The sequence below is a fragment of the Microcaecilia unicolor genome, chromosome 4 (genome assembly GCF_901765095.1).
Source record: "Microcaecilia unicolor chromosome 4, aMicUni1.1, whole genome shotgun sequence".
NCBI lineage: Eukaryota > Metazoa > Chordata > Amphibia > Gymnophiona > Siphonopidae > Microcaecilia > Microcaecilia unicolor.
Window position 1 is genome coordinate 290,146,024 of NC_044034.1, and position 25,234 is coordinate 290,171,257.

Here is a 25,234-nt window from a genome sequence, read left to right on the forward strand (position 1 = left end):
CTTATTCCCCAGCAGTCTTACTAAGGTAAGAAAACGGAATGTTGTGTCTTTAAGAGCGAGAGGTTCCAAAAAGGGTCATCATCCCCCACTTTTTCCTCTTCCTCCTCCCCCATCCCACGGTGCGACGTCACCGGAGGGCGGGACGCAGAACGAGGTGAGCGTTTGAGCGAGAACGTGAAAACGAATCGTCTTGGGCAAATCAGTGCAACAGAGGAGAAAGCGAGTGCTACAGCAGTAACAGTGGAAGAGCACGGGGGGAGCCCCGGCTGTTGAACTTTCCTGGAACAGGAACAAACTCTGCAACCGTCCCCCACTGCAGAAAGAAAGGAGACTCCCCTCGGGCTGAGCTTGTTAGAAAGTCCCAGGCTGTGCTTACCTTCGGGATTTGATGCTCCTGCGAGAGGTAAGACTTAAAGGGGGAGGGGGCACGGCTTTCACGATCTCTTCGTATTTCTTTTGCATCTGTCGTGTCGAATTCCATTTTTTTTATTTAGGAGGCTGAATCAGTGGGGAATCAGATGGAATCCTGAGAGGGGCGGTGGGAACGGTTGTGTTAGCTTTTGCTGAAGTCGGAGTTGGTTTCTTGGGTTTGCTGCAGGCAGGAATTAACTGCAGATCTGCAGCTGTTCTCGCGTCTTTGTTAAAGTTCTGTAAAGCTGGAGGTGGGAGTGGGAGTGGAAGGTGGGCGGCTTCTCTCTTCCCTCACTCCATCGCTTATTGTGTTGAAACATCTAACACTCCAGAACGTTAAATTTAACCAAGATAGGAGAGGTTTACACATCTGGGAGGGCACTTCTCGTTCTGCACATCTGGCCCCCCTCCTTTATTTCGCTCTGTAAGTCGGCCCATCTTCCTAGATTTCGTTATACGCATCTGAGCCCCCCCCCCTCCGATACCCTAGTCTCTCGGTTTGCACATTTGTGATCCCTCAGTCTCGTGCTGTGCACATCTGGATTTCCCTAATTTTTCCGTATTCTCGTGCTGTTCATAGGTTCCCATTTTCCTCCTATCCAGCGCTCTGCACATCTGCCTCCTCCATTTTTGTACAGTCTCGCTCTTTGCACATCTGAGTCCCCCTCCCTCCCATTTCCCCCAGTCTCGCAGTTTGCACATCTGAGTCTCCCTCCCCAATTTTTCCCTCAATCTAGCACGTCACATTTGTGGATTCCCCCTTTTCCTCAATCTTTGGCTTTGCACATCTGGGTGCTCCCTTTGATTTTTTACTTGGCAGCCCCCCCCCCCCCCCCCCCAGTTTCTGCACATATGTGCCTTGATCCCTCCCTCTGCACATTTTACATCCTGTCCCCTCCCCGACCTTTTTCTTATTCTGAACAGCTGCCAGTAATTAATTTTACCTCCCAAAATTATGTTAAGTAAAGCCTGGCAGGAAGGTTATGGACATAGCTGATTTCCAAAAATGATGCTTGTAGTTTAATGTTTTCTTTTTAATTGTTTCTTAAATAAAATACCCAGCAGTGCTTGCAAATGTAATTAATACCTCTATGACTAGATTCCACAATGGTGTCAAGTAGTTTGTAAAATTCAGTAGTGAATTAAGACTGCTCTGAATAAGAGATAATAGAGAATTGAATCTTAAGTTTATATCAGTCTTCTGTTGCTCATTTTTATTATGCCTTAAGTGTATATTTCTCGACTACTGGCTGCATGGCTGGAGAGTGTCAGATTTCTTCTGGCAAGGACTCTGACATCTGGCCCCTGTCCCTCCCTCCCTCTAGGTCATTCTCAGATTAAACTGAATCCTGCCACTGAAGAGGAGGAAGGGCAGGCCTGGGATGTTGAGAATACAGAATAATAGGTTTTTCTGGCAGTGCTTTCAAAGGTCAAGGATTGAGGGGTGGGGGGGGGGGGGGGGGGAGATTAGATGTGCACATCTGCAGCTACCAGCATGTTTCTGTAGCTGGAATAAAGAGTGGTGTATGAGCCAAGGACAGCCTGTCTCTGACTTCTTGCAAGACATTAGGCATGGTTTAGGAAACCCTCCTATACTAGTCTAGGCATGGTTTAGGAAACCCTCCTATACTTGTCTGGTTTGCAGTTTATTGCTGCCTGTGAATGAGGGAAATCTGCATATACTGAGTGGTGGATGTGTTCTGTTTGGGAAGCTCCACTATATGCTTTACAGAAATCTCCTATGGTAATCTTTTCTTTCTTACCTCTCCCCTCCCATGTTTCTGTGGTGTTTGTCCCTTCTGCTTAAACTGCAGGATAACTGGAAGTGATACTGATAACACACACAAGTGCAAGGCTATATATGTGTCTGAGTGTTCACCCCCCCCCCCCCCCCCCCCCCAATAATTTTTAGATTTGGTGTTTTATCTGCTCATAAAGGGCAATTCTATAAAGTGGTGTCTAGAGTTAGGCACATCCAATGTGCCATTAATTTACAGTTAGGCATTTGTCTGCACTAGGCACTATTCTGGAAGGTACTGTCTAACTGCATGTGAGACGTACACCCATGGTCCGCCCTATGGGTATCTCCCAGGTATGCGCGTAGTTTATTGAATACTATAAACTGTCGGGCATTCTGGAAAGAGAAGGGCGCCCATCTTTCGACACAAATTGGGAGATGAGCGTCCTTCTCTCAGGGTCGCCCAAATCGGCATAATCGAAAGCCGATTTTGGGCATCCTCAACTGCTTTCTGTTGCGGAGATGACCAAAGTTCACGGGGGCGTTTCAGCAGCGTACCGAAGGCAGGACGGGGGAGTGTTTAAGAGATGGGCGTCCGCGGCCGATAATGAAAAAAAAGAAGGGCATCCCTGACGAGCATTTGGCCGACTTTACTTAGTCCCTTTTTTTTTCACGACCAAGCCTTGAGAAGGTGCCTGAACTGACCAGATGACCACCGGAGGGAATCGGGGATGACCTCCCCTTACTCCTCCAGTGGTCACCAACCCCCTCCCACCCAAAAAAAATAAATAAATAACTTTTTTTTCCAGCCTCTATGCCAGCCTCAAATGTCATACCCAGCTCCATCACAGCAGTATGCAGGTCCCTAGAGCAGTTTTTAGTGGGTGCAGTGCACTTTAGGCAGGCGGACCCAGGCCCCCCCCCCACCTGTTACACTTGTGGTAAATGGGAGCCGTCCAAACCCCACCCGAAACCCACTGTACCCACATGTAGGTGACCTTCATCCCTAAGGGCTATGGTAGTGGTGTACAGTTGTCGGGAGTGGGTTTTGGGGGGCTCAGCACCCAAGGTAAGGGAGCTAGGCACCTGGGAGCAATTTGTGAAGTCCACTGCAGTGCCCCCTAGGGTGCCCGGTTGGTGTCCTGGCATGTGAGGGGACCAGTGCACTACGAATGCTGGCTCCTCCCACGACCAAATGCCTTTGATTTGGTCATTTTTGAGATGGGTGTCCTCGGTTTCCATTATCGGTGAAAACCGAGGTCGCCCATCTCTATGGTCGACCTAAATGTTGAGATTTGGGCGTCCCCGACCGTATTATCGAAACGAAAGATTGATGCCCATCTTGTTTCGATAATACAGCATGCCCCATCCCTTCATGGGGACGTCCTCAGATATGGCCGCCCTTAGAGATGGTCGTGCCCGTTCGATTATGCCCCTCAATGTGTGTCACTTGGTGTACCTAGGTAGGTCAACTTAACGCCTGCCATTGACATGACGAAAGAGGGTGCGTGTGGGCGTGCCAATCCCTTTTTACACCAGTATTCTAGAACAGAATCTTAGTGCCAAGGGGCCGTTGTAGCATAGGTGCTAAACCCACGGCATTGGGGAGTCGAGACTGAGGCACCAGTGTATAGATTTGCTGCCCAAATGTTTAGGTTATGTGACGGGGTACAAGGTTGTTTTTTCTTTTTTTTTTCTTTTTTAGACCCACACTATATACCAGAGAATAGGCTCCTTTTAGTTCTGGTTGGACCTTATGTTAAGGGTTCTACTGACTGGTGAAAAGTGACTTTCCTGCATTTGATAGGGATTGTGCATATTTGGTTGGTTAGCACGCCTTAAATCGATTTTTGTACACATTAAAAAATTCTGATTATTAAAACAGATTTGTGGTATTTTTTTTTGTTCATTTCACACATGAAAGGTTGATGGGGGAAAAACCAGATCAACCAAAACATTTTGATCTTTGCACATCCCTAGCATTTGAACAAACTGGGGTTTGGCAGTGCTGATCATAAACACACAGATGGCGGGGGATGAAAATAGGATGGGCATGTTGTGTTAAAAGAAAAAAAAAAACCCAACCTCTTTTTATTAGAGCAGGTTCAGAAAAGAAGAATAAGACTTAGAGGCATGCAGGAATTCTGAGGACCTTGATTTGTGCAGCAATGTTCCTTTAACTGGAGTATTTTCCAGTACTGATGTTAAAGGAGTGCAAACAAGGCAGTTGCCCAGGGCTCCCATGTTCAAGGGGGCAGTAAGCCTGCCTATATCTGAAGGACATAACAGCCCACTGGTGGGCTTTGGGGCCTCCTCTTAAAATTCTGCCCTGGGACCCAGCGTGATTAATACCAGCCTTGACTGTTTCCCATGCTTTTGCTTTGTATCTTTTTCTGTTTATGTGTATGATCCAGCCTCTTTGTCACATAACCCTGAAGATTTCATGGGTCTCAAACAGCGTGTGAAAATCACTGAACCCGTGTTCTTTTTGTGGGCTTATGTGCGCAAGCCATCCTGGGCTCTGATCCATGAGGCCACACAGGGTTAGGCCTTGCCCAGTAGAAGGATGGGAGCGGTCTGGAGGACATTTGGTTCTCCAGGTGCTGCTGATTCAGGAGACACTTTTTTTAGCTAGTACTGAATTAATGCGGAGCTGCCAAGTTTCCCAGTTCGAGGAGGGAGACTTTTTGGCCAGTTCTACTTTTAAACTTGCATCCCAAAGCATTGTGGGATTTGTCGTTCTGATTCTACCCATTGAAATCAGCACTGAGGCTCCCATAATGTACTAGGTCAGGATGAAGTTGTCAGAAATCCAGGACTGACCTAAAAGCTCCCTCTTAGAACTGGGTAGCTTGGAGGCCCTGCCAATGCCAAAACATAGTGTTGATGGGGGGCATTATATGGAAAAGAGTACAAAACCTTTGATTCAGTGCATGGAAAATGGAGGGCTCAAGGTCTTTCCCATAACTAGGTGTAATAACTAATGTTAGGCTTAAACTTCACCACAAGTTTGACACTGTGACCTCTGCTAACACTTTCACTGGAAGCAGCACCTAACCAGACTCTGAAATTTTAGCCTTTGTGTATGTAATATTTCATGGGTATGACAACTAGTTGAAGGCTGGTTAATGTTGTGCATCAGAAGTGGGTTCTATTCACGGCTCAGCCAGATCAGAGGTGGGATTTCTCATGCACTAAATTGTATGCCTGGGGGGCTGAGGGGGGAAGCTGAGTGCTGCACTTAAAGGCAGTCTTAAGAGCAGTTCCAGAAGAAGCTATAAAGTGTAATGTAGTACCTGATTGGCGGAGCAGAGATTGTCCAGGAGGATGAGCAAGATTCCCTGATGAGAGCCAGATGGGAGAGGCTGGTTGTGTGGTTATTTGATTTCCATTTAAAGCCTCTACTTATTGAAAATGGAAGTGTTGTGGTTCCTGTTAAGTTCCCCCTGGGACCTTGAATGGAACCCTTTTTCCGTTTTTACATTGCAGCTTCTCCTAAGCAGAGCTGCTGGGAAAGTTTGGACTTGGTATTTGCTTGATTATTTCACTGAGGATCCTAGCTGCAGGGTGTTGCTTAGCAGTTGGCCTGTGTTGTTAATGGATAGTAACCCCCCCCCCCCCCCCCAGCAGAAGTGCTCATCTGTGTGGCACAAGTAAGCATAGAATGCTGAGTACTTTTTGATGGATCTTTTCCAGCCACTGAGAAGGAGCTCAAATGCAGGCTATACTACCCAGCAGGAGAAGCAATTGATCCTCATCCCCCCCACCCCAAAAAAGACCCAACCAATTTGTGCTCCCAATTCCAGGTCCTAGAGGATAGAAACATGGAAGAAGTTAAACTCATTGCAAGTAGTATACCATGCCATATTTTGTATTGTTACTTGAATATTTTTATTGCTCTAATTGCCTATTGCTCATGTTTGATCTATTCTTACTGTACACTGCCTTGAGTGATTCCTTCAAAAAGGCGGTAAATAAATCCTAATAAATAAATAAACTGCAAAGGTCATTCAATGGATATATCCCAGAAAAGCCATATGGCTGAGCCATTCTGTGAGGAGAAGCTGTTTCTTGGCAGTGCTGATCCTGCTGGGCAGTGGCGTAGCCAGGCAGCCAATTTTGGATGGGCTTAAGCCCAAAGTGAGTGGGCACAACATTTTCCTCTCTGCCCTTGCCCCCTTCCTACCCATACTCTCCACCCCTCCAGCAGCTCCCACATCAATATATATAGTTTAGCTCATGAGGATCCCCAAGCTCTGTCAGCTGAAGACTTCCTCCAAAGATGGAACTCCCTTTTACCAAGCTTAGCAGGCAGCAGCAGTCACTCCTTGAGCCACCGATGCCAGCACCCCACCTATTCTTAGTTATCAGTGGATCAAGGATGTTGCTGTCACTGGCAAGCTTAGTAAAAGGGAGTTTTGGCTGCCTTCAGAGGAGGTCTGCAACTGATGGGTCTTGGGGATCCCCACCAGCTACAACAAGGGACAGGACTGGTATTAGACATGCTAGGGTCCAGGGTAGAAAATAAAGAAGCCCCCCCCCCCCCCCCCCGCTTCCCCTCCAATCTTCCCACCTGCCATTACAGTCACACTGACAGACTCTCACCAGAGATTCCAAGCTATCCAATTCCAAGCTGTCCTGGGACAGGCCTAGTTTTGAACTTGTATCTCAAAGCAGTGTTGGGATTTGTAGTGCTGTATTCTGCCCAGTGCTGAAATCGGTGCTGCAAGTCCCATAATGCACCAGGATAGGGTGCTCAGAAATCCAGGACATCCCAAACTCTCCAGCCTGGAACTGGGTAATTTGGCATCTCTGACCCTCACCACATACAGAACAAGGGGTCACAAATTAGAAATAAAAATATGTAGAGAAAAATTGAACTGGGAACTTCGTCATGTACTGCAACAGTGGAGAAATAAAAATAAAAATGTATTTCCTTTTCTACTGAACACAATAAAATGACATCTGCTGTGCATATTTCTGAATCTAACATTTCAGTTGATAAATTCAAAATAAAATGCCTTTTCTACCTTTTTGTTGTCTGGTCATCTTATTTTTCCGTCATGTTGGTTCCAGTTTCTCTTTTCCACGTTCCTGGCTTTCTGCTAATTCTACTTCAAGCAGCTGTTCTTCATTTGTCTCTTCTCCTCTCTCATTCCATTTCCATTTCCTGACTACACTTGCCTCTGACATATATTAATCTTTCCATTTTAGATCTTTTTTTTTCTCTTCTGTCCACTCAGATTTTACCTTCTTTCTGACACCTTTCCTTCTTTTTTCTTTTCAGATACCTATCAGATTTCCATCTCCTTCCCCAGCCTTCCATCTTCAATCTACTCCACATTATTATATTTCTACCCCTTGTAATCATTATCCTCCTCTCATTCATTTCCTTGCCACCCCTTTGGCCTCTCCCACATGGTTCCACCATTCCCAGTGTTTCTCTACTTCCACCCTTCTAGTCTAGCATCTGCTCCCTCTTTCTGCTCTCTCCACCCTCCACCTTGTCCAAGCATCTTCCTGTCCCTTCTCTCTTTCCCTCTCCCCCAGGGGCCAGCATTTCACCCTCACTTCCCTCCCATTCATAGTCCAGCATCTCTCCCTTGTTCCCTTCTGCCTCTAAATCCAACATCTCCCTCCTTCCCCCCTCCCCCGTGTAGCATCTCTCCTTCCCTCTCCTCCACCCTCATGGCCAACATCATTTCCTCTTCCCTCTCTCCCATTATCCACCATCTCTCTCTCTTGCATCCCAAGTCTTAACATCTCTCTCCCCTGTGCAGCATGTGTCCATCTCTCCTTTCCCTGCACCACCATGTCCAACATTTCTCCCTCATCTCTCTCTCCCCTGTGCAGCATTTCTTCATCACTTGTCCTTCACCCCTCTTGTGCAGCATCTCTCCTTCCTTCCCTACCCTACATCCACCAATTATCCATATCTCCCCCCCCTTGTAGTATCGCTCCCACAATACCCGCTCATGTCCGACAATTTCTCCACTCCCATATCCAAAAATGATCTCTCTCTCCCCCCCCCACCCCCCATGCAGCACCTTTCAAAAGGGTCGCCAGTAGCGTGTAAGAATTGCTGGTGGCTGATGCAGAAGCCTTCTGTCTGCCACATTTCTCCCAGGAAATTGTGTCAGAGTTGGGAGGGGGGGTACACAGCAGAGGGAAGGCTTCTGGGTCAGCTGACGGCAGCGATTCTTATATGCTGCTGGTGACCCTTTAAATGGACACCAAGGGACATAAAAAAAACAACAGCAGCAGTGGGAGCCTAGCTTGCGCTCTTTTATGCCGGTGTTGACAAGGGTGTACCACTGCTGGGTGGGCCTGAGCCCTACGCCTGTGACAGCTCAGCAGAGGAGGTTGGTAAGGAGAGGGGCAGTGATGAGAAGAGGAAAGGTAATGGGATGGGGCAGTAGTAAGAAGCATAGAAACTTAGAGTACGAAAGCAAATGACAGCCAGGCCCCCTTCTTTTTGTCATAGCCTTATATCTTTGTTTTTGACTTTGATTTTCTGCAGGTTCTTCTCAGTCTATCCCAGACCCTCTTGAATTCTGTTACTGATTTGCCCCCTTCCATTTCCTTGGGAGGCATTTCCTTTGACTCTGCCCATTTTCAACTTCATGCCAGGTACCTTTATTCTAGAACTTCTGTTTCTTGGATATCTGTTGTTCTAGCCTCCTCCTTGCAGAATATTCCTATTATAGGTATGTTCCAAATTTTTATTAATGTCTCTAATATACAACCTTATATTCTTTGTTACTATTACATCTTCAACCTTACTTTCAAGCACACCCACGCTCACTCACAAGCTATATGTATAGACCGTACAGTTTCTTAAACCTCTTTTTAACCCTCAGTGCACTTCAATTTTTTATTAGTTCAATTCCTAGAGTTGTTTGATTCCAATCTGTAGAGTCGCTATTAATACTGTCCCACAGGTGCTTCTGTCTTTCAAGAGGCTCTCTTATTAATCCCTTCGAGCTTGTCACTGTACCGCCATATCCAAAGCTTGTCATGAAACACAATCTTTTATACTTCCAAATTTCTGGAGTTATTTCATGCAATTCTTGCAATCTCTTTCCCCAAAAATTGAATCCTCTTGAGGTGTCTGCTAAATCTCAACCTTCGCCTCCCTTCGGAGGTAAGGGTAGTATCCTCAGTCACATCGCGAAACACAATTAAGTAGGGTGTGACAGAAGATACCACCCATACCTCCGAAGGGAGGCGAAGGTTGAGATTTAGCAGACACCTCAAGAGGATTCAATTTTTGGGGAAAGAGATTGCAAGAATTGCATGAAATAACTCCAGAAATTTGGAAGTATAAAAGATTGTGTTTCTTGACAAGCTTTGGATATGGCGGTACAGTGACAAGCTCAAAGGGATAATAAGAGAGCCTCTTGAAAGACAGAAGCACCTGTGGGACAGTATTAATAGCGACTCTACAGATTGGAATCAAACAACTCTAGGAATTGAACTAATAGTAAAAAATTGAAGTGCATTGAGAGTTAAAAAAGCAGGAATTAAACTTTAAAAAAAATGGAAGTGCACTGAGAGTTAAAAAGAGGTTTAAGAAACTGTACGGTCTATACATATAGCTTGTGAGTGAGTGTGGGTGTGCTTGAAAGTAAGGTTGAAGATGTAATAGTAACAAAGAATATAAGGTTGTATATTAGAGACATTAATAAAAATTTGGAACAAAATTATAGTGATTACAGTGAGTAAATAATTGTATAAGTGTAATCAGAGTGAAATTCAGATAGCTCAGAGAAGAGGTTAGTAGTTATAGGTATGGAGAGATTTTGTAGAGCTTAGTAGTTGCTGTGGATGGGCAGATTAGATAGGCCTATTTGAAATAATTTTCTATGCAATTTTGGGCATGAGCATGAAATTTTAAAGGCCAGAGAGATAAATAGTTTTCCCTTGTACCCTGTCTTTCTGTTTTACTCTTTGTGCTCAGATTTGTATTTATTTAGTTTCTTTAATGTTAGGATTTTTTTTCTCTCTCTTTTTGGCTTCTTCTGTCTTCTATTCCTGATAGCCTCTTTTGGGTTCCCTCTTTCCTTCTAGGCAGGTAGGGGCAACTCTGGCCACAGATGCTCTTACTTTGCCATCCAGCAGCATTGGTAGCATCAGGGCTCTTCTGCTTTTATGACTTAGGCCAGTGGTTCCCAAACCTGATCCTGGAGGCACTCCAGCCAATTAAGTTTTCAGGATATCCACAATGAATATTCATGAGACAGATCTGCATGCAGTGGAGGCAGTGCATGTAAATCTCTCTCATGAATAGTTATTGTGGATATCCTGAACACCTGACTGGCTGGGGTGCCTCCAGGACCAGGTTTGGGAACCACCATTAGGCCCTTGTCTCATCGGGCTTACATTACCATCTTGGTAACCCTTCTCTAGCTGCCTCTGCTCCTTCTGTATGGAGGCATTATCTCCATTTGTACTCCTAATCTCCCCAATACACCCTGGCTCTCACTGCTGCCTTGCTGCATGTTTTGCAGTGTTAAGATTGTTAGATTCGATCACTGTGATATGATTGGTATTTTATCCCTACTTTATATTGCAGTGTTTGCTTTTTGCACCTCCAAACAAAGAATCTGCACTGTTTTTGCATTTTAAATGTTAATTAAAAAAGAAATGCATATTCAAAAGTTTTGGTTTTTGCCTTCTCCATATGGCATGTCCACCTGATTGCTGATCTTATTATTATATGTGAAAATATAGTACAGTCTCAATTATCCAACCTTCGGTAATCTGACTATCTGGCATAACCGACAGCCCCCCCCCCCCCTACCATGACATCATTGCATTTATTTCTAGTAAAAATATTTGTTTTAGAACAATTTTTGAAAATCGTGAACTCTGTGCCTTTGCTTATGCAGTGTTTTCCATATTATCAGACTTCATTTATCCAACAACTGGTCGGTCCTGTTTACATTGGGATAATTGAGACTTGTACGGTATGAACCATAAGAAGCTTTGTGCTGGGTCATATCACTGGGCCATCAAGCCTGGCATCCAGTCACTTGGAAGTACCCGGTGCATCTTAGTTGACAGATCCATTCTCTGCTATTCATTCCCAGAAATAAAAGATAGTGACCCCCCCACCCCCACCCACACATCTCCTGTCTAATAATTAACAGACTTGTCCCCTCTGTAAAATTGTCCAAGCATTGTTTTAAACCCAGATAAACTAATAAGCTTGACTATCCTCTAGCAAGAAATTCCTTCTAGTTGTCCCGTAGTGTCAAGAAAGATTAAGAGGTAGTTATCAAGCTGTGCTATGGCAGTAAAGCACATTATTTGTTGCTTAACGTGTGTTAAAGGTTTTGTTGCTATAACATAGGGATATTCAGTTTACCATGTGGTACAAAGTAAAGAGATGCAAATGCATTCAGAGCATCTCCTTACTATGTAATTTCTGATGTGGTGAACTCACAAGCAGGAAAGATTACCCCAGTAAAAAGCAGGGGTTATTTTAGTGTCCTGGAAGCATCAGGCTGCAAAGGCATGACTCAATGCCCCCCCTTCCACTGATGCCCCCTCATTCCTATTTTTAAGATCTCTGGTCCCTAGTGGCGTTGGGTAGACGCAATCTTCTGTCGTTTCGTGCTTTGCTAGCTCTGCATTCAAAATGACGTTGGCCACCCCTAGTGCTTGTCATACATGAAAACCTGACTACAGTAGTACTACAAAAGACCTTTTGTCATTATGTGGAAACCTATCCCCTAGTGGTGATACCGCTTTGATTTGCTGGTGTAATTTTGAACCCAGCAGCAGCAAGAGCAGGAACAACATGGGATTGGTCCTGCCCATCTCCACTAGGGTCCAGGGACCTTAGAGAAGACCAGGGGGGCCGTTGAGAAGGTGGAGGGGGGCTTGGCTGATCGGAGTGCCTTCCTGGATGGGAGCATCCCATAAATTAAGGGGTCTTACTGTTGGGGGGGGGGGGTGGAGGTTATCAGCAGGGGAGCCTCCCGATGTTGGAGGGCTTGCAGTAATTGATGGGGGCAGGGGTCTCACTGACTTGTTTGCAACCAGTTTTCCACCTTAATCCACTCATTTGCCCATTTTATTTAGAAATCATCTGTGTGGAACTGTTAAAGGCCTTATTGAAATTCCACATCTGGTGCTGTCCCCTGATTTTCAATCCTTTGTCACCCATGCAAAGAAATGGATCAGAAATGGTATAAGGCAAGAGAGGGAAGGAAGTATAAGTGAGAACTTCCAAGTGCCAAGCTGTGATCACATGTTCTCAGGCTGCTTGTAGCTGGGTAGTTGCGCAGTTGTGGTAAGTGATGCTGGCTGAGAGTTTGCTGCTACAGTGAAAAGTAATTTTCTTTCTTTTTCTGTTTTCAAATGTGTGGGATTGTGGAGTCTGGACCACCTTGGGTGAATTTTGTCAAAAAAGCACTAAATAAATCCTAATAAATGAAATAAAAAATAAAATAAACTTTTGATGGCTTATGCTAACAGCTGTGAAGCTTTCTCCTTCTCCCTTTTATTATGGCAGGTACTCAAATAGACTAGGTTGGGTATTAGGCTGTTTAATAATATAAGCCCGATGATTATTTCCCCATGCTGTTCCAAAACAGTGCCCTAAAAATAGCGCTGGAATAGCGCAGGGAATTAACTCCCCAATGATCAATGCTAATAACATGCTAATTTAGGTGTGTTGTTAACGTTGATCATCAGGTGAAAAGTGTGCTGAGGCACAATCCTTCCACACTTGTTTGACAGGACCTAGCTGTCAAAAGCCTGGACCTGTCAAACACTGGAGATGGCGGTCCCTGGGATCCCCCCCCAAAAGCAAATCCCTGATGGCCTAATGCCATTCAGCACCCCCCCCCCCCCAACACAAGGGCATGGGGGCTGGAGATCCAGTGGTTCTCCAGCCCCTCTACCCCCCCCCCCCCAGAAAATTCCTGGTGGCCCAGTGGGCTATGTACCCCACCCACCCTGGTGGTTTAGTGGCCCCCTTTCCCCCCCTCCATACCTCTGTGTGTGATGGAGGGAGAAGCTTTGTCTCCTCTTCTAGCGCTGCCTCCAAAATGGTGCCCTGCCTAGTGCATCCTTGGATGCGCTGGGCGGGGCTTCCCTACCATATAAGGGAGTTTCCTTATATGGTAGGAAAGCTCTGCTCAGCGTATCCCAGGATTCACTGGGCAGGATGTTGCCATTTTGGAGGCGGCGCTGGAAGCACTCCCTCCTCCATCACACATGGTGATAGGGAGGGAGGGGCCACTAGACCTCCAGGACGGATAGGGTATGTGGCCCACTGGGCCACCAGGGATTTTTTTTGTTTGCCCTAGTTCCGTTATGGCACTCCTCCTCTTGGAAAGTCACTGGATGTGAGAATGGAGGAGGGAGTTTGCCATGTGCTTGCTGTGAGGTTGCTATGTGCAAGGCTGGTATGAGCTGGCAGACATTAAACAGTGATCTGCATGTAAATGGGGTACTGTTTCACTTCTAGGACTATAGATGAAACAAAGCTTGTATACTTAAGATTTAGTAGTCATGGGACTTGGCTAGTAGGGAACACTTTAAGAAAATTATGGGTCTTCCTGAAAAGTTTTTGAAAGCATCTCCTCTTAGCTACACCTGACAGTGATTCTAAACACCAGATAGGAGATAGGAGAAACGGGTGAAGATGATGTTGCTACTGTGCTGTTCATTATCTCAATCCTTCACACTACACATAAAAGGCAGTTCTGTAACTAGAGGCCTGAGGTTAGTTAGGCACCTCTTTTGTGCATGTATGTGCGCTGAAAAGTGGAACTTACGCACGCATAAACACTCTAAGTGCTGTTCTATAAGGACACACAAATTTTGTACTGTGCAAGGGGGCATAGACATGGGCGGAGCATGGGGGTCTCCCAGTTCCACACACAATTTACAGAATACTGTAGGTTACACTTTCCCTTGCCACTTTTTGGCACACTCGATTACACTGACTCTAAAGCTGATGTAACTGCGATCACCTAAATTTAAGTCGCGTTGCCAGGTTTCATTAGCATTCTTTAACAGTATTTGGGCACCCAGATGCTGTTATAGCATAGGCACTCCAGCAGGGGTGTCAACCTCGACACTCGCCAGACAGGGTTTTCAGGATTTCTCCAATGAAAATGCATGAGATCTATTTGTATATGATGGAGGCAGTGCATGCTAATAAATCTCATGCATATTCATTGGGAAAAATCCTGAAAATCTGACTGGATTGCAGCCCTCCAGGACTGAGGTTGGACAACTCTGCTGTATGGCATCAGGGTGCCTATAAGGAGGCACCACCTTAAAGCCTTGATCTAGCTAGAAGGTTGTTAGGCTGTATAGAGAGAGGGGTGACCAGCAGAAGAAAGGGGGTGTTGATGCCCCTGTATAAGTCGTTGGTGAGGCCCCACCTGGAGTATTGTGTTCAGTTTTGGAGGCCGTATCTTGTTAAGAATGTAAAAAGAATTGAAGCGGTGCAAAGAAAAGCTACGAGAATGGTATGGGATTTGCGTTACAAGACGTATGACGAGAGACTTGCTGAACTAAACATGTATACTCTGGAGGAAAGGAGAAACAGGGGTGATATGATACAGGCGTTCAAATATTTGAAAGGTATTAATCCGCAAACGAACCTTTTCCAGAGATGGGAAGGTGGTAGAACGAGAGGATATGAAATGAGATTGAAGGGGGGCAGACTCAAGAAAAATGTCAGGAAGTATTTTTTCACGGAGAGAGTAGTGGATGCTTGGAATGCCCTCCCGCAGGAGGTGGTGGAAATGAAAACGGTAACGGAATTCAAACATGCGTGGGATAAGCATAAAGGAATCCTGTGCAGAAGGAATGGATCCTCAGGAGCTTAGTCAAGATCGGGAGGCGGGGATAGTGCTGGGCAGATTTATACGGTCTGTGCCAGAACCGGTGGTGGGAAGCAGGACTGGTGGTTGGGAGGTGGGGATAGTGCTGGGCAGACTTATACGATCTGTGCCAGAGCCGGTGGTTGGGAGGCGGGGATAGTGCTGGGCAGACTTATACGGTCTCTGCCCTGAAGAGCACAGGTACAAATCAAAGTAGGGTATGCACAAAAAGTAGCACATATGAGTTATCTTGTTGGGCAGACTGGATGGACCGTGCAGGTTTTTTTTCTGCCGTCATCTACTATATGTTACTATATAGTATGAGCAACTGACAGACTCGGAGAGAGTTTTTTTTTTCCTTGAGAGGTAGGATGGGATTTAGGAGATGCACATCCCGTATTCCAAAAATGGTGTGAATATATATATTGGGACAATAGAAAACAGACTTAAGAATAAGGTGAAAAGTAAACAGTAGAGCTGAGGAAGAAGTCAGCTAGTCTGTTTCTGGATTTGACTGGTGTTTCTTTAAGCAGTCAGAGGAAGGGAGATCTTTCTACTGAGAGTTGTGAATCAGCCATGCAGACTTTTTTCTTTTTCTTTTTTTTTTAGAATGACGTGGGTTGAGTTCCTGAAGGCTAGGGGGTGTTGCAGGAGTGGCTCCTGAGGTTAGCCTGTGTTGCCACCTCAGGGTCAGAAAGGATTTGCTTTGTACCTTGGGTGACCTCTTCCTTCCTCTGATGTGTCAGACACTAGCGTGGTTTGGGGAGAGGTGAAGGAGCTAATGTGGTATTCCTGTACCTCAAAACTGTGGTTGGTTCTGCAGAACACACAATATGAGCATGGAAGTTCCACTCCCTGGTCACTCCTTCAGAGTCCTGCACTGCCCCCGTTCTCCCTTAGGTGCTTCTCCTGTGGCGTTGGCATCATGCCCACTGCCTGTACCTTCTGAGAAAGAATAAACTTGATAAAGCTGTCTTGGGATCTGCTGGTGTGTCAGTGGGTTGGGCTTCCTGGGATAGGCTGAAATTTCTGCTCTGAGTGACCTCCTGTTGCTTATCTCCTACCTTCCTGCTCCTGATGTGGGACCCTATGGTGGGGGTGGCATATCCTGTTTCCATGGATGGGAACTACTGGTGTAAAACAGCTGCTTCTCTCCCGGTACAGCATAAAGTCCAGCCTGTGCTCCCACAGAGAGGACTGCCTGCTCACAGTTTGTGACCGTTACACCCCGAAAAGCTAACAAAAAGTATTTTAGCTCCTGGGCACTAGTCTGTAGAATCTAACGGTGTTCGTGTGTGCTCACAGCTGATCTGGATGAAAGTGAGTATCTTTTTATTTTTTTTTTGATACATTTGGTTAAATGGAAAATTAATTTATGTGTTCACTTTTTTTTCCCTCTCCCTTTTTTCTCTTTCCCTCCTTCTCAAGTTCCATCATTTTATTTCTATCTCATTGGAACAGGGACCTGAGTGATGTGTCTTAGAGCATATAAAATATATTTTTTAAGTCTCCATGCCTGCTTATGGTATCTCAAGGACTGCTGTGTTTGGGAGAGGGTAGTGGGTTATCCGTTTTTCTCCATTGGTAGAATATTGATGTGTATGGGGTGGGGGGCTGTACCAGCCATCATTTAGCTTTTAAAAATACCTCCTAGTCCTCACATATTTGCAAATACCATTGCATGGCATATGTTCTGGTATGCTCTTTTTTTTTTCTCTTTAAAAGCAATGTGGGTAGGTACAAGGGTATATGAGGCAGATGCATCAAGCAAACGTTAAAAAATCTAAATCGTTAAAGTCCCTAACGATTTTTAAAAAACAAAGAATGCACCAAAACAACAAGTCACACATGCTCGGATCGGTATTGAAAAGTACAATGTATCAAAGAATCACAATACACATCGGTAATCGGCCCCTAAAGCATTCGCAGAGCAGCCAATCGTTATGTTAGCTGCTCTGCGCATGCCACAAACAGCCAAAACACAAGCACATGGCTCCCAAATCAAAACAAAAATAAAAAAAGGGTGGGGGGGGCAAAGGCGCTCGTGAGGAGCGTCCTGTATGGCCGTCCTTGCCCCCCCCCCCGAGGTCGCCGTTTCCCACCCCCACCCGCGCACGAAAAACTCAAATTTTAGCAGCCCCGGGCCGGCTCTCCTCCCTTCCTGTGTCTTCTCCCACACTAGCTCCGCCTCCCGCCATGCTCCGGTCCCGTGCCCCGCCCCCGCCGCCCCCCCTTTGGTCGTGGCTGCCGCTCCCCCCCCTCCAACGAACCCCCCCCCTTTGCCTTACCGGCCCGTGCAGCGCCTCTCACCTCTGCTGCACGGGCAAGAACAGCTGATCGGCGAGTCAGAAGGCCTCCTCAGACGTAGTTTACCTATGTCAGAGGAGGGCGGGCCCAGGAAGAAAGAAGGGACGTCTGAGGAGGCCTTCTGACTCGCCAATCAGCTGTTCTTGCCCGTGCAGCAGAGGTGAGAGGCGCTGCACGGGCCGGTAAGGCAAGGGAGGGGGGTCGTTGGAGGGGGGGGCGGGCACGGGACCGGAGCATGGCGGGAGGCGGAGCTAGTGTGGGAGAAGACACAGGAAGGGAGGAGGGCTGGCCCGGGGCTGGGGCTGTTAAAATTTGAGGTTTTTTTCGTGCGGGGGTGGGGGGGGTGGGGTGGGAAACGGCGACCTCGGGCGGGGGGGGGGGCAAGGACGGCCATACAGGACTCTCCTCATGAGCGCCTTTGCCCCCTCCCGATTTTTTTTTCTTTTGGTGCTGAGGGAGAGGGGAGCAGCAGCGACCTGGGGCGTCAATAAAGAATGCCCCTGACGCGCGTTTTCGCCCCCCTAGTTATTTTTTAAAATACATTTCACTTTTAAACTTGTAGCTGACAGCCCTAACGAGAGGTACAGACCTCTCGTTAGATTTCCTGCCTTTTTCCTGCGTAAAGGCAATCGGAAAAGGTTAGTGCATCTCGTTTCAATGGGGTTTTTACACTAATTGCTCATCTCCATTCCGTTTTCCTTAGCTGCTAGCTTCCTCGGTAAAAGCCCTTTGATGCATGCAAGGGATCAAAATTTCCTCATTGGAGGGTCATTAAAGGCTCATTAAGCTTTAGTGCATCTGCCTCTATAAGTTCTTTAGGTAGGTGAGAGAGGGACATGAGTTTGGCTCAAACCTGGGCTGTTTGAAAAACATCTGTGCTGAAACAAAACTCCTGTGGAGCATCTGCTAATTGGTTTTCTGTAGGCGAATACATTCATTCTGGCCCTTTGGATGTGGTCTGAGCAGATTCCTGAATCTGCTCCTCTCAGGAGAGTGACTTAAATTTCCAGCTCAGTAGTTACTGGAATTAATCCTCCTGTTTGGTATTTTTCCTTCACTGCAGTTGCTTACGTAGAGATGTGCTTTTAACGCAGTCAGATCTTTTATCTGCCGTCATTTACTGTTGATATTTTTGTGGGTAAAACTCAGCCATCAGTTTCCCTGGCTTTTTCCAGCAGATGTTTCCAGGAGGGGGAGGGGAGGAGGATGGGGCTGGGAAAGGGGAGTGGATGTCTGCAATTTACCAGGACACACACTGATTTTCTTTCTCTCTCTCTCTCTCTCTCTCTCTCTCTCTCTGCACTATGGTGAGATTAGGATGCGGTTTGACGAGGGATTTTAAATTAAGTGCTGTTTTTCAGGTGGAAGGAAATTTTTTTAGTGATTGATGTTCCTTGAAATGTTGTTGCACATATATTGGACCTGTAATATCCTATATAATAAAACTCACCCTCAACGTTCTGAGGACACTGACGTCACTGTCAGGTCCTCCGGGCACTTCCGGTTCGAAGCCTTCGTGGTGGTGAAGCCACCGAAAACACTGTTGAGGCCCTGCCCTCGCGTCTAACGTGATGACGTCGAGGGCGGAGCAATGACAGCAGTTTGAAAGTGGCGTGCAAGGTCAGCAACAATGGCGGGCGAACGCTGACGGAGTGAGTACGGAGGGGGGGAGGTCCGGAAGGAAACTGTTCTAGCGCCCGTTTCATTGCCGCAAGAAACGGGCATGTTTTACTAGTATTCCATAAATTCCCCCTTCTAAATAGGGATCCATAATGTTCACATACTCTGACGTAATATATTCTGAGTGGAAGAAATAGAGGTGAAGTCTTTCCGAAGAGGAGGTGTTAAGGGAGGAGCAGGATTAATAAAACTCAACTGGTTGTTCTGGTAGGGGTCCTTCCCCTCCCCCCCCCCTTCAAACCTTCCTACAGTGTGCTGAGGCTCAAGCAGAGTTTCCAAGGCACAACTCGCCCATTTATATTCAGAACTGTATCATAATACTATTACTATGTCTTATTATCATCATGTTGACCAAAATCCTTCTGTAATACTAAATGTTTATTTTCTAGCATTCTTCTACTTCTCATGATGTATTTTAAGCCACATAGAGCCTGCAAAGAGGTGGGAAAAATGTGGGATACAAATGCAACAAATAAGTAAATTGGTGAGGAGAGGCCTAGAGCTTGGGTAGGGGGTTCACCAGGAAGAATTGTGCCCTGTATGTTTGGAGTTTCTCTGACAGAAGTTCCAGATTGGAGTGGCTGAAAGAGCTGGAAGAGGCGAGGGCAACAGGAAGTGGAGATTCACCAGATAAGCAGATCAGAACATAAGAGTAGCCATCCTGGGTCAGACCAATGGTCCATCTAGCCCAGTATCCTGTTTCCAAACGGTGGCCAAGCCAGGTCACAAGTACCTGGTAGAAACCCAATTAGTAGCAACATTCCATGCTACCAACCCCAGAGCAAGCAGTGGCTTCCCCATGTCTGTCTCAATAGCAAACTACGGACTTTTCCTCCAGGAACCAGTCCAAAACATTTTTTAAACCCAGATATGCTAACTGCTTTTACCACATCCTCTGGCAAAGAGTTCCAGAGCTTAACAGATCATAGATGTTTAAAGGGCAATATTATAAACTGGGTGTTTAATATTTACACCCTCATTGCCTATGTAAATGTTTAGAATACTAGCACTGTCCAAAAAAAAGGAGGAAGGCCTCCGCAACTGTAGAACCCAACATAGAAAAGAGTGATGACAAGCAAAATGAGGAGGGAAAGTAGCCAAGGAGTGAAAATGCTTTAAGTCTGAGGTTTTATTGTAAGTCATCACAATTCAACTAGTATGCAAATACCTGACATGGCTGTGTTTTCGGTGTATGTTGCTTGCATTGGGGGTCTGTAATTTCTCCAAATTCACATGTAAAATCAGTGGCAGGTTTAGTGCTTCTCTCTCTGAGGAAAATAGCATTCTCCAAAGTAGAGAATACTAGCCCTTAAACGGGTATGTGCATACATACCTGCATTAGTGTCAGCAGGGTGCTTGAGCGCTTTTCTGCAAATAAAAATATAATGCTTCTTTAACTTACAGAGTGGGTACTTGCAAGGGGAGGATACTTCCTCAAAGAAAAGTCTATAAACCATTATTAAAATGGACTTGGGGAAAATCCACGGCTTATTTCTGGGATAAAGCAGCATAAATTGTGTTATACTCTTTTGGGATCTTGCCAGGTACTTGTAACCTGGATTGGCCACTGTTTGAAACAGGATGCTGGGCTTGATGGACCTTTGGTCTGTCCCAGTATGGCAACACTTGGGCGAATCATAGGCAGGGCTCCTACTTAACATGCATAACTTACAGAATATTGTAAATTATATGCACCCCTCTCACTTTTAGGTGCCCATTATGTGCTTGGTGTAACAGTGGGTGACCAAATGTTAGGTGCACCAATATCAGGTTACACTTGCGTTCTATAAGGTGACTTAGGTGCTGTTCCACGCAGCCTTGGAGAGCCTAAATGCAGGCACTCAGTCATATAACACGAACAAACCCAGTAACTTAAACACCCCAGATTACACCCTCCCCATCTCAGACAGCCTGAAAATTCTTGCCGTTACAATCGACCGTAATCTCCTGCTAGAGAACCAAGTGAAATCTACAACAAAGAAAATGTTCCACTCAAACGCGTGAAGCCATTCTTCCCGGAGGTAATATTCCGCAACTTGATACAATCAATGGTACTAAGCCATGTAGACTACTGCAACGGAATTTATGCGGGATGCAAAGAACAAATTATAAAGAAACTTCAAACTGCACAAAACACGGCAGCCAGGCTTATATTTGGAAAAATGCGATTCGAAAGCGCCAAACACCTGCGAGAAAAACTGCAATGGCTCCCAAACAAAGAACGTATTGCATTCAAAATCTGCACCCTGGTTCATAAAATCTGCTACGGCGAATCTCTGGGACACATGACAGACCTTATAGACCTACCAACCAGAAACACAACAAGATCAACACGAACATACCTAAATCTCCACTACCCAAACTGCAAAGGACTTAAATACAAATCAACTTATGCATCCAGCTTTTCCTACGTAAGCACACAACTAAGGAACGCGTTACCAAATGCCGTGAAAACAACGTGTCACCACCTAAACTTCCGGAAATCTCTAAAAACTAACCTGTTCAAAAAGGCATACGCTACCGATCCAACTTAAATGCAAGAACCCTGCAACACAACAAAACCAAAGCTCGTACTGGACATAACTATACTCTTCTTCCCTATGATTCCCTAAAGGGTCTGTTACACATGAACTTTCTCTTCCACAACATCACTTTGTATTTATTCATAACGGAATTGGCGATCGCCTTTACGGTACTATGTAAGCCACATTGAGCCTGTAAATAGGTGGGAAAATGTAACAAATAAATAAAATAATTACGCCCTTAATGTCTCTGTCCAGGTAGTCTGAGAATCAAAGCAGGGACCTTCTACAGTACTTGCCACTGAATCACAGCTTTGCCAGTCCTCAGGATTTTATTTTTCTGTAATCCAGGTGCCTGATCTTGTGAAAGAGGTTCCAGATCTGTCGGTCATCTGCAGTTGATATTACCCTCCCAGAATCTGATATTGAGAATCGCAGAATGGGTGAGCATGAGAGTGGATATGCAGCCTACACTAGGTTTTAAGCTGCTACTTTAAGGATTGGGGAAGGCTGCGGAAAATGGATTTTGTGGGGAAGTCTAGGTACAGTAATGAATGCAGAGATAAGGAGGACAGCTTGTGGAGGTGGCTGGGTCTGCTATGATTTTCATCAGTTTTCACGATTTAATCCACATCTGACTTGTGTACAGCAGGAAGCCCTGCTTCTGTTTCAGGTCTGTTCTTTGCAACTCTTAGTTCCTTCCCAGGGGAAGGGATGTAGCTACTGCCTCAAGGACAGAAAGTTGGCATATTGCACAGCCTTTACAAAAGGCAAAAAGAAATGGTTGTTGCCTTAAATATATTTCAACTTTCTGGTAAGATGTACCCATAAGAAGAATTCTCATCCACGTCAAGCAGGAGGCGCTGTAGAGAACGATGCAGACGTGCTAACTTATTCCCAGCATCTCCCAGTAGGAGGAAGGTGCAGGCTGTGGATCTTGATCCCAAATGAAGAGTTTGTGGCCCCATTTAGAGTCATGAAAGCATCTGGGGGGAAAAAAGAAATCTCTGGATAGCAGCATCTTCAGACTGTGCAAGCTGACGGGATGCTATAACAGCATGTGCAGACTCAGTGGAAGGCAGAAACTTCAGTGTCACCTACTGTTGCTGCATTGGCCCTGGAACAGAGGCATGGGAAGAAATGTAAGATTGGCTCATGTGATTTTTGGAGCCACTTACCATGAATGGACTCGCGGTTATGAAATGTTTGGGAAGTACTATTGTAGGCAGTGATGTAGAAATGCTGGCTGGGGGGCTCACAGCCCCTTCAGTCCCATGGTCTCCTAACAGGAGGCACTGTAGGGGATGACACAAGAGCGCTGACTGTGGGAAAGGGCTTACAGTTTTTCCAGTAAACGTTCAATTGCTCTGGGTACTGCTGACAAGAGCTGGAAAATGCTTTGATGAACCTTAACCCAAAATGTGGTTTGTTTGGCTTTATTTTGTTTTATTTTTTGTTTTAACTTTAAACAAAGTTTGTGAGATTTTTTTTTAGTAGCTAATTATAACCTTAATTGGGTTATTCCTTGGAGGTGGGGAAATACAGAAGGGCAGATGTTAACAGCTGTTATGTTCCCTGTGTTGATTGGGCATTTCTAAAGCTGTGCTCTCTGTAAAGTACTGTTCTGCACTAGAATGAGGATGCTCAAAACTCTGGTGCTGTAGTAAACAGCACCAGAAAAAACCCCACTGAAACAGCATGGGGAAGGAGCACCCTAATGGTCAATGCTAATGATATGCAAATTTAGGCGCATTGTTAGCGTTGAGCATTAGGGACTTCTGCAGGACGATTGTACCTGGGCATGTGCTCAAGAGCTATGCATTAAGCACAGCTCTTGAGTGCATGCCCAGCCAAAGCCCCGACCTATCAAACAATCCTTGGAGGTCGGTGGACCCCCAGACCTCCCACATAAGGACCTTTGACCCACCCCCACCCCCCAAGGACATAGGGGCCTGGTGGACCCCAAACTCCCACTAGAAAATAAAATCATAGTGATCCAGTGGGACCCCTGGCCATGCCCCCCATCCTGAAGACTAGCCCTGGTGGCCTAGAGGTGGCCGACCCCAACCCGCTTACTTTGACAAAGGACAGAGTCCTAGTCCCTCATCCTGCATCCCAGGATGCACCAGGAAGGGCACCATCCAGCAGGATGAAGGACTAGGACTCCATCCTTCCTCCGTCAAGTTAGGAGGGGGTTGGGGGGGGTCACTGCTGGGCCATCAGGGCTAGTCTTCTGGATATGGGGGGCATGGCCATGGGTCCCACTGAACCACCATGGTTTTATTTATTTTGGGGGGGAGGGGCTGGGGTCCTCTGGACCACCAGGGTTTATTGTTGGGGAAGGGGTCTGGTGTCCACCAGGGCTCGATGGCCGGGCTGCTTGACAAACCCTAATACAGCTCCGAGCTGGCATAGGGTTTGCAGTGGGAAGAGCACCTTCTTTGGTGCGCTGCCTACTGAACATTGGGGACGAATAGCAAATGAGCTCATCAGCATGCATTTGCTTGCTCATTGCGCTATTCCTTCCCATTCTCATTGGATTCCGCACTCTTGGCCTCGGAACATCTTGCGCCGGTAAACACGGGTGCTAGACTGTCACTAATGGCCTCTAGCACCTGCGTTTACTTTTCAGCATTGGGGCCTTGGGTTCTTCACTTCTCCCCTTCAAAAGTGTCCTGAGGATTATCTCTCGCACCCAAGCTGTGGATCACCTGGAATACCAGGGATAGAGATTGCTATTTTGGGACAGAGGTGTGAGCCCTTGGTTGCCTGTGGTATCTAGGTGCATAGGTGTACATAAAGGAAATCCCCCTCCCTGTTTTGGGGCTGAACTTGTTTCCCTGGATGCTGTTTCTCCTCAGTTTCGTGCTCTCCATAGGATATGAGGAGGATTTTGGGAGGGAAAGTAAGAAGTGGGAGGATCAGGGGCTGTTTTATGCCATTCAATTGATGGGATATTGGATCCAGTAAACATACTCTTGGGAATACATTCACTTGGCTGACCTGTTTGAGGAGGAAAGAGAGCCAGTATCCTCCATCCCCCTCCCCCCTAGTCCCATCATGAGAGCTTTCTTCTACTCCAGCTTACCATTCTTCCATAGGACAGGATCCTTGCTACTGCTGCAGCATCCATCCACCCAGCCCCAGAGCTGCTGCCATGTGCAAGCACATGGCTTCCACAGTGGGTTGCACCAGCCCTGGGAGAGCATTGGAGACCTGCTTGAGAAAAGGGGCAACACAGAGGGGTACAATAGTATTGGGTGTCCCCAGGGCCGGTCCTAGGGTCTCTGGTGCCCCCCTGCAGACTATCAGTTGGTGCCCGCCCCGTCTAGCATCTCCGCCCTCTTCTCCCCCCAACATCCCCCTTTTTCTTCCTGCCACCCTGCGTGGTTTAAGTCTTTTTTTTAATTTACCTCCGTCCCAGCGGCCACGTCATTTCAAAGCCTTGCCCGTCCCTCAGAGTCCCTCCCTTTGTGAGTTCGTTCCCTCAGAGTCCCACCCTTGAGGAAAGAGGAAATGATGTCAGAAGGCGGGATTCTGAGGGAACGAACTCACGAAGGGAGGGAAGGCTAGAGATGGGCAAGGCTTTGAAATGACGCGGCCGCTGGAACGGAGGTAAATAAAAGATTTAAACCCCCAAGGGCGGCACAGTATGGTGGTGCCCTTGAAGGCAGGCGCCCCCTAGCGGTGCTTACCCCGCTTACCGGGTTTGACCGGCCCTGGGT

The 25,234-nt window shown here is 46.3% G+C and overlaps 1 protein-coding gene across 3 annotated transcripts in view; it reads left to right on the forward strand.

The window, feature by feature from the left end:
* Positions 1-200: 200 nt before the first annotated feature.
* Positions 201-25,234, forward strand: part of SEMA4C (semaphorin 4C) — an 85,084-nt gene continuing 60,050 nt past the window's right edge. For all 3 annotated transcript variants that reach the window (XM_030201670.1, XM_030201672.1, XM_030201671.1), the window contains exon 1: positions 201-403. The gene's annotated coding sequence lies outside the window, so the exon portion shown is untranslated. The remainder of the gene's footprint in view (positions 404-25,234) is intronic.